This window comes from Lycium barbarum, chromosome 5 (assembly GCF_019175385.1).
Source record: "Lycium barbarum isolate Lr01 chromosome 5, ASM1917538v2, whole genome shotgun sequence".
In the NCBI taxonomy this organism is placed as follows: domain Eukaryota; kingdom Viridiplantae; phylum Streptophyta; class Magnoliopsida; order Solanales; family Solanaceae; genus Lycium; species Lycium barbarum.
In genome coordinates this window covers 26,957,482-26,963,809 of record NC_083341.1, presented here as the reverse complement: position 1 = coordinate 26,963,809, position 6,328 = coordinate 26,957,482, and positions in this window count along the sequence as shown.

The window sequence follows — 6,328 nt, the reverse complement described above, 5'->3', positions numbered from 1 at the left end:
AAGTAGTGAAGGCGCGTTGTGGATTTACATTCTATGATTGCTGGTGTAACATTTTTGAGCTTTTTTTTTGGGATTGCTATGTTTTGTTACATAGTCAAGACCTGTTGTGTTAGAACCAGTTGTACACATATAGAGTTTTGTGTGAGTCCATTGCTAGCTTCGAGTTTTGTAGTTATGAACTTAGTGTGACCTTTTGGTTTAGTTTAGTTCATCTCTATTTATTTTGGCGAAGGGATATTCATGTGAGCTTTGGAGCTTTAGAATAAGTTGGTTGGACAAATTTGAGCTTACGCTTGCAACAGTCCTGTTATGCTTTCGTTTAGAATTCCTTTTACTAGGGGTTTACTCTCGGGTTGAATTTGTTAAAGTACATGTCAAATGGTGTTTTACTTTGCAAAAGGTTTACATTTGCATTAAAGCATGTCATAAACTTGAGCTTTTATGTTCTGGTAGCTCATGGCTATCAGATCCTAGGAAATAGGAAAATCAGTAGTCCTTTTTACGAGTTTGGGATAGTTGTGTCCTTTGGTTTTTCCGAGAAAGAGGGCTTTGAATGAAGAATATGTTTTGCTGTTGGTGTGTTATGATAACTTGGTATAGCTTGGAGATCATTTGACTTAAAAGATTATAACTACTGCTCCATCCCTTTATTTTAATAATATAAACTTGTCTTCCAGCTCCTCTTTTATCTCTTGTATTCAGTTTTTCCTTTCTCTCACTAGATAATAACTGAAACAGTCTATCCTTTTTAAGTTAACAATGTGTAATGTCTTGAAATTTGATTGCCTTACAATTTAGATTGCTTCTAATCCTTTTCTTGCTTTTGTTTTCTTTGCATATGTACGTGGGAGTATACTGGAGTTGTATGACAACTCCAAGACTGCTCGGAAATAGAGAAACAGTAGCTGCACTCGCGTGCTCGTGTCTAACAGTCTTCGTTCGTGTCAAGCGTCCCGGTCTTCCTTCCTCTCTTTAAATTTCGTGTCTTTGTGTTATCATATATATACATGTTTATATTCTTGACTAACATTTTTTATGGATTGTATTTGTAGCACATTTGTTTCTTGCTTGTGTAGGAACTTATGGAAAAATAGTTAAGTATGATGGTAAATTTAGTCATTACTTTTTCCTCTCTCCTTGGATAACTAATCTTGGCTTAGGCGTGTTAGAATGATAATCGCTAATATTTCCAGCTTTTGTCTATGCACTATCAGGTTAAAAAATGATTTCCAACTAAAGGAAATTAACTGGAAAAAAAAAAAATCTTTTTGAGTCAATTGCCATCAAAATAACGTTTTTATTTTAATCCATTTTAACAAAAATTAACGATCTAAGTAGGGGTTTCAAAGGGTAAGATGCATATTTCATGGGCAATCATTTTTTATTTAATGCTGACATATGGAGCAGGTCAGATTCTTTGAGTTTAATTAAGAACTTTATATTAGGGCTCAAGTATAGTGACCAAAGTTATTTTACGAGAGCTACAAGGTACATACTATATTTTTGTATACATATATATACTATCTTATTTTTTTTTTAATTAAATCATCCAATCATCTTTACACTATGCGTGTACTTATATATATATATATATATATATATATATGTATGTATGTATCACGGTACTTATACATATTATTATATTTTCCATGACTATTTCTAAAAGTATAACTCTTTATACTATTTTTACATACGATAAACATACTTCATGTATATATTATTTTCTCATAAAAAATATGTATTTTTATACTCTACATCATATATACTGCCCTTATATACAATAACCGTATTTATACCTAATCTTCAAAAAATACACATGTACTGCCCTTATAGTGGCCAAAGTTATTTTACGAGAGCTACAAGGTACATACTATATTTTTGTATACATATATATACTATCTTATTTATTTTTTAATTTAATCATCCAATCATCTTTACACTATGCGTGTACTTATATATATATATATATATATATATATATATATATATATATATATATATATATATATATATATATATATATATATATATATATATGTATCACGGTACTTATACATATTATTATATTTTCCATGACTATTTCTAAAAGTATAACTCTTTATACTATTTTTACATACGATAAACATACTTCATGTATATATTATTTTCTCATAAAAAATATGTATTTTCATACTCTACATCATATATACTGCCCTTATATACAATAACCGTATTTATACCTAATCTTCAAAAAATACACATGTACTCTTTTTTTTGTAAATAATATACATCTCTAGTACATATAACTTTACAATGAGTATGCCTACATACTATTATTATTTTTTTAAACACGTACCATACATATACTACCTTATTTTCATTAATTCTCTTGGTCGTCTTTACATTATATGCATCTATATAGTACTATCATGTCATCAATAACTATTTTTTTAGTTACCCATGATATACATATCACATATATACGTTATTTTCTTATAAAAAAAATATATCTTCTTATTCTATATTATACATACTATTCTTATATAAAATAAATGTCGTACATATTTTTCTCGTGCATACATTATCATTAACTATCTCCTTTTTAATACGTGTGTTCACTCACATAGTTATAATTACTTTAAAACCCCCCTTTTTATACAATTCATTTCTAAGAGAGTAGTTTCTTTTCCGCACTATTTAAAAAATAGGTAATAATAAAAATAAGAAATAGATTAAATAACCCCCTCTAGTGTTAATTATGCTAAGTTTAAAGACTGTCTTCAGATAGGCTCTGAGGGATGCTTAATACCTTTCCCTCGGAGTAAATAAAACCCTTACCTAGAATCTCACAGGTTTCAAAGACTAAAAAATGGAGTTTACTTTTTACAATTGGTTTTCTAATATTTCCTAAAATTAGGCGGCGGCTTTGAAAATTTGCAAAACCAGGGAAAACATAGTCGTAAGTTGTGAGCTAGTTTTAATCCGTTAAAAATCGGGCATAACAGAATGACGACTCTGCTGGGGATTATACCTTAGGTTTTGACTTTAGTAGACTTAGTTTAAGAAGTAGATACTCGAGGGATGTTTGTTTATTTATTTATATTTTATCACCTGTTATTTATGAGTTGCTACATTGCTATATTTTAAAGGACGCAAGCCAAAGCCAAACTTGCGCTCCTTATTTGTTTGAGAAAACGCTATTTGTTACTGCTTTCCTTATGATGTCATTACACTTGTTGACACCCAATTTTGTCCCGTCTCTCTGCCAAAATACCTATTTGCGCTTCTAATATTTTTGGAAAATAAAAATAAAAATATTTATATTTTTTTTTTATAATTATTAGCCTCATATCAATACCAGCGTTTCATTATTCTGTTACAGTTACTAGCCTTCATCATCATCATTTATTATCATTATTATTATTATAATTCGTAATTTTATCATTTCGACATTTTTGCCAGCTTACGCACACACATCGCATTTTATCTTTGCATAATTAAATAATGGTATTTATTTTACTGTAGATTTTCGAAATATTATTACACGGCTATTACGACGCCATTTTTATCTGAGCATTAATGATCGCATATTTTATATTGAGCAATATTTAACACAAATTGTTTAAACTGGTCTTTTATTTAAATTTAGAAGCCAAACTATTTTTTGCACTTAGTCCGTATTTTGACTTACCGGACCCCAAATCAAAGTCCGATTAACTCCTAAATATTTTTGGACTAGCCCATATCTCTGATCTCAATTTTTAGAATAATCCATGTTTAATTTACTAGTCCGTTCTTTTAATACCCAATCTAAAATTTGACCCGGTCCACAAATGGACCGGGTCCAATTCATTTTTCAGCTGAATAAGGAAACCCTTTTAGGGTTTCCCCATCACTTTCCTCCATACCTCCGCCGCACCTCCATCGCTCCCCTCCCCTTTCCCCGTCGTCATCTTCGTCACCCACCGTCGCCACCTCCGCCAACCACCATCGTCGCCTCCACTACCCCATACCCCCACTATCCCCACGCTCCACTATCCCATACCCCACGTGACTTCCACTTCATGACTGACACCCAACATCACCGACACCCCTGTCGCACCACGTGACCACCATCTCCACCACACCCATATCCCCTTGTGACTTCCACAACATCACTGACACCCGCACCACACCTTCACATCTTGTTCCCCACGCGTCTTTTATTTTATTTGATTTTTTTTCTCATTTTTTGAGCATCATAAAGAGGAGGATTTTGAGTGATTAAAGGGGGGATTTTTTTTTAGATTGAGAAAAAGTGGAGAGGGCCGATTCTCTTTCAATTCAAGAAATTCCCTGTGAAATTTTTGTTTAGTTGTCCCAATTTCGCAAAATATCGAATCAAAATACTCAGACGATTTTTCGTTCTGTTCGGTGTTGTTGCAAATTCGAGCATCGCAATCTCTAATTTGGTAGTGTTCGAGGGTAAATCGAAGACTCGCACCCACTTCGCTGCACCCAAAGAAGGTAATATCATTTTCTTCATCTTAGCCTGTATTCTTCCTTTGGTTCTGTTACACTAAGTTGTGTTTTTGTTTCTGCTTGATTAAAATATAGCAAGACTTATGATTAGTGTTAAGAATCTTGTTTGTTTGTTTTGAACTTTAATCAGTAGAAAACTTGGTGTTATCTATACACTCTTTTAATGTAATATGACATATCTATTTAAATGATCAACTTCTAGTTATGGAATTGAAGAACTTGGCTCCCCTGTTTTCCCTCTCATATGATCACAAGTTTTATGTGTTTAAAGGGGAACATTGTGAGTCTGTTAGGATTCTGCAGTTAGTAACATGGTGCAGTCTTCCCTTACCTGTTGTCATTTTTAGCCCTGTGGTATTGCTGACTTGTTTTGGTATTTAGCTCCAATTCTGTTCAAATTTATTAAAGATTTATTGTGTCGTGCGCCTTCATGTTAATTTCCAGGTCCTCTCCAGCTTTGAAGTATTGTTTTCTGCCTTGGTTCTGAATTAGCCTAGCTAGCAATAACTAGTGTTGTTATTATCAATAATGGTCTTGCTGTTAGAATCACCATTGTTAGCTTATTTTCGGCTGTTGATTGGTTGGCTGCGTATGGTTAATTGGTTTAGTCTCCATATAGTAATCTAGTTTAGTTTGATGAACTCAGTCTTTGTGTATGTCGAGACCTATTAATTGCATTCACATAGTGTCTATAAGGATTAAGATTCATCCATAAGGGATCAGTTTACTGTTTAACTAATCATGGATATGATGTGCTTGGAGGAACAGCTTAGTACCAATCTAATAGCAACTCACCTTTGAATTTAGACAAATACTGGTGTCTTCAAACCCCTTTGGTTCTGTCCTTTTCCTTTAAAATATTCAAGATATGAATAGATGCCCCATCTTCTTATATTTGAATCAGTAAAAGTGAGGAGTACGCTAAAGATAAGGGGATTTGCTTTTGTTATAATCTGCATTAGGTGAAAGAGGAAGCTCCACTGACAAAGTATCAGTTTAGCCAAATCTTAAAAAAATAAATCAGTCCAGCACATCTTTTGAGCATGATCCAAGTCGAATACTTATCCATTACATGCCTGTTATGAGATTTCTTCCCTTTACTCATTATTGTTTCAATATAGTTTGTTTAGCTGCCAGTCCCAGGATTCAGGATAAATAATCCTCATACTCTTAGTTCTGGGTATATCTTTTTTTTATCTGGTGCAGACTAGTTAAGATCTAGTTTGAAAAAAAAAAAAAAACAGTCTGTCCGTAACTGCTGTCTCCTTATCTATGGCATAAAAAATGTGTTGTGTTCTGCTTGTTTACCTCTATAAGTAATGAAACTGAAATGTTGATTTAGGTATTATCGTAGGCTATAAAACTGGCAGTTATTTAGATACATTGAAGATGTTCATATAGATTAAGACACACACGATATATGGCTGTCTGAAATTTTGTATACGTCCGAGTATCGCCTCGCTTGTACTGTGACTTGTCGTGCTTGAATCATATATACACGTGTATATTACTGGTATACCTTCATTGAAATGCATTAAATATACACAAACTGTACACAACCTACTGATCAGTTTGAATATATATATATATTTTTTCCGACATGTTGAATTTGTATTTTCATATCTTCGTCGATCAGATGCTAATCCTTTTCCTTTCGCTTATGCATGGCTTTCGCATATGAATCCGAGGGATTCATCTTCCGCATTCGATGTTGGGCCAAGGTCCTACAGAACATCATTTCCCCCTTTTTCTATCCAGTTGTGTCCGCAGCAAAGGAAACAAAATATTGGGCTGTTGGCCCAGGCAAACCGCAATAGTTTACAAATGG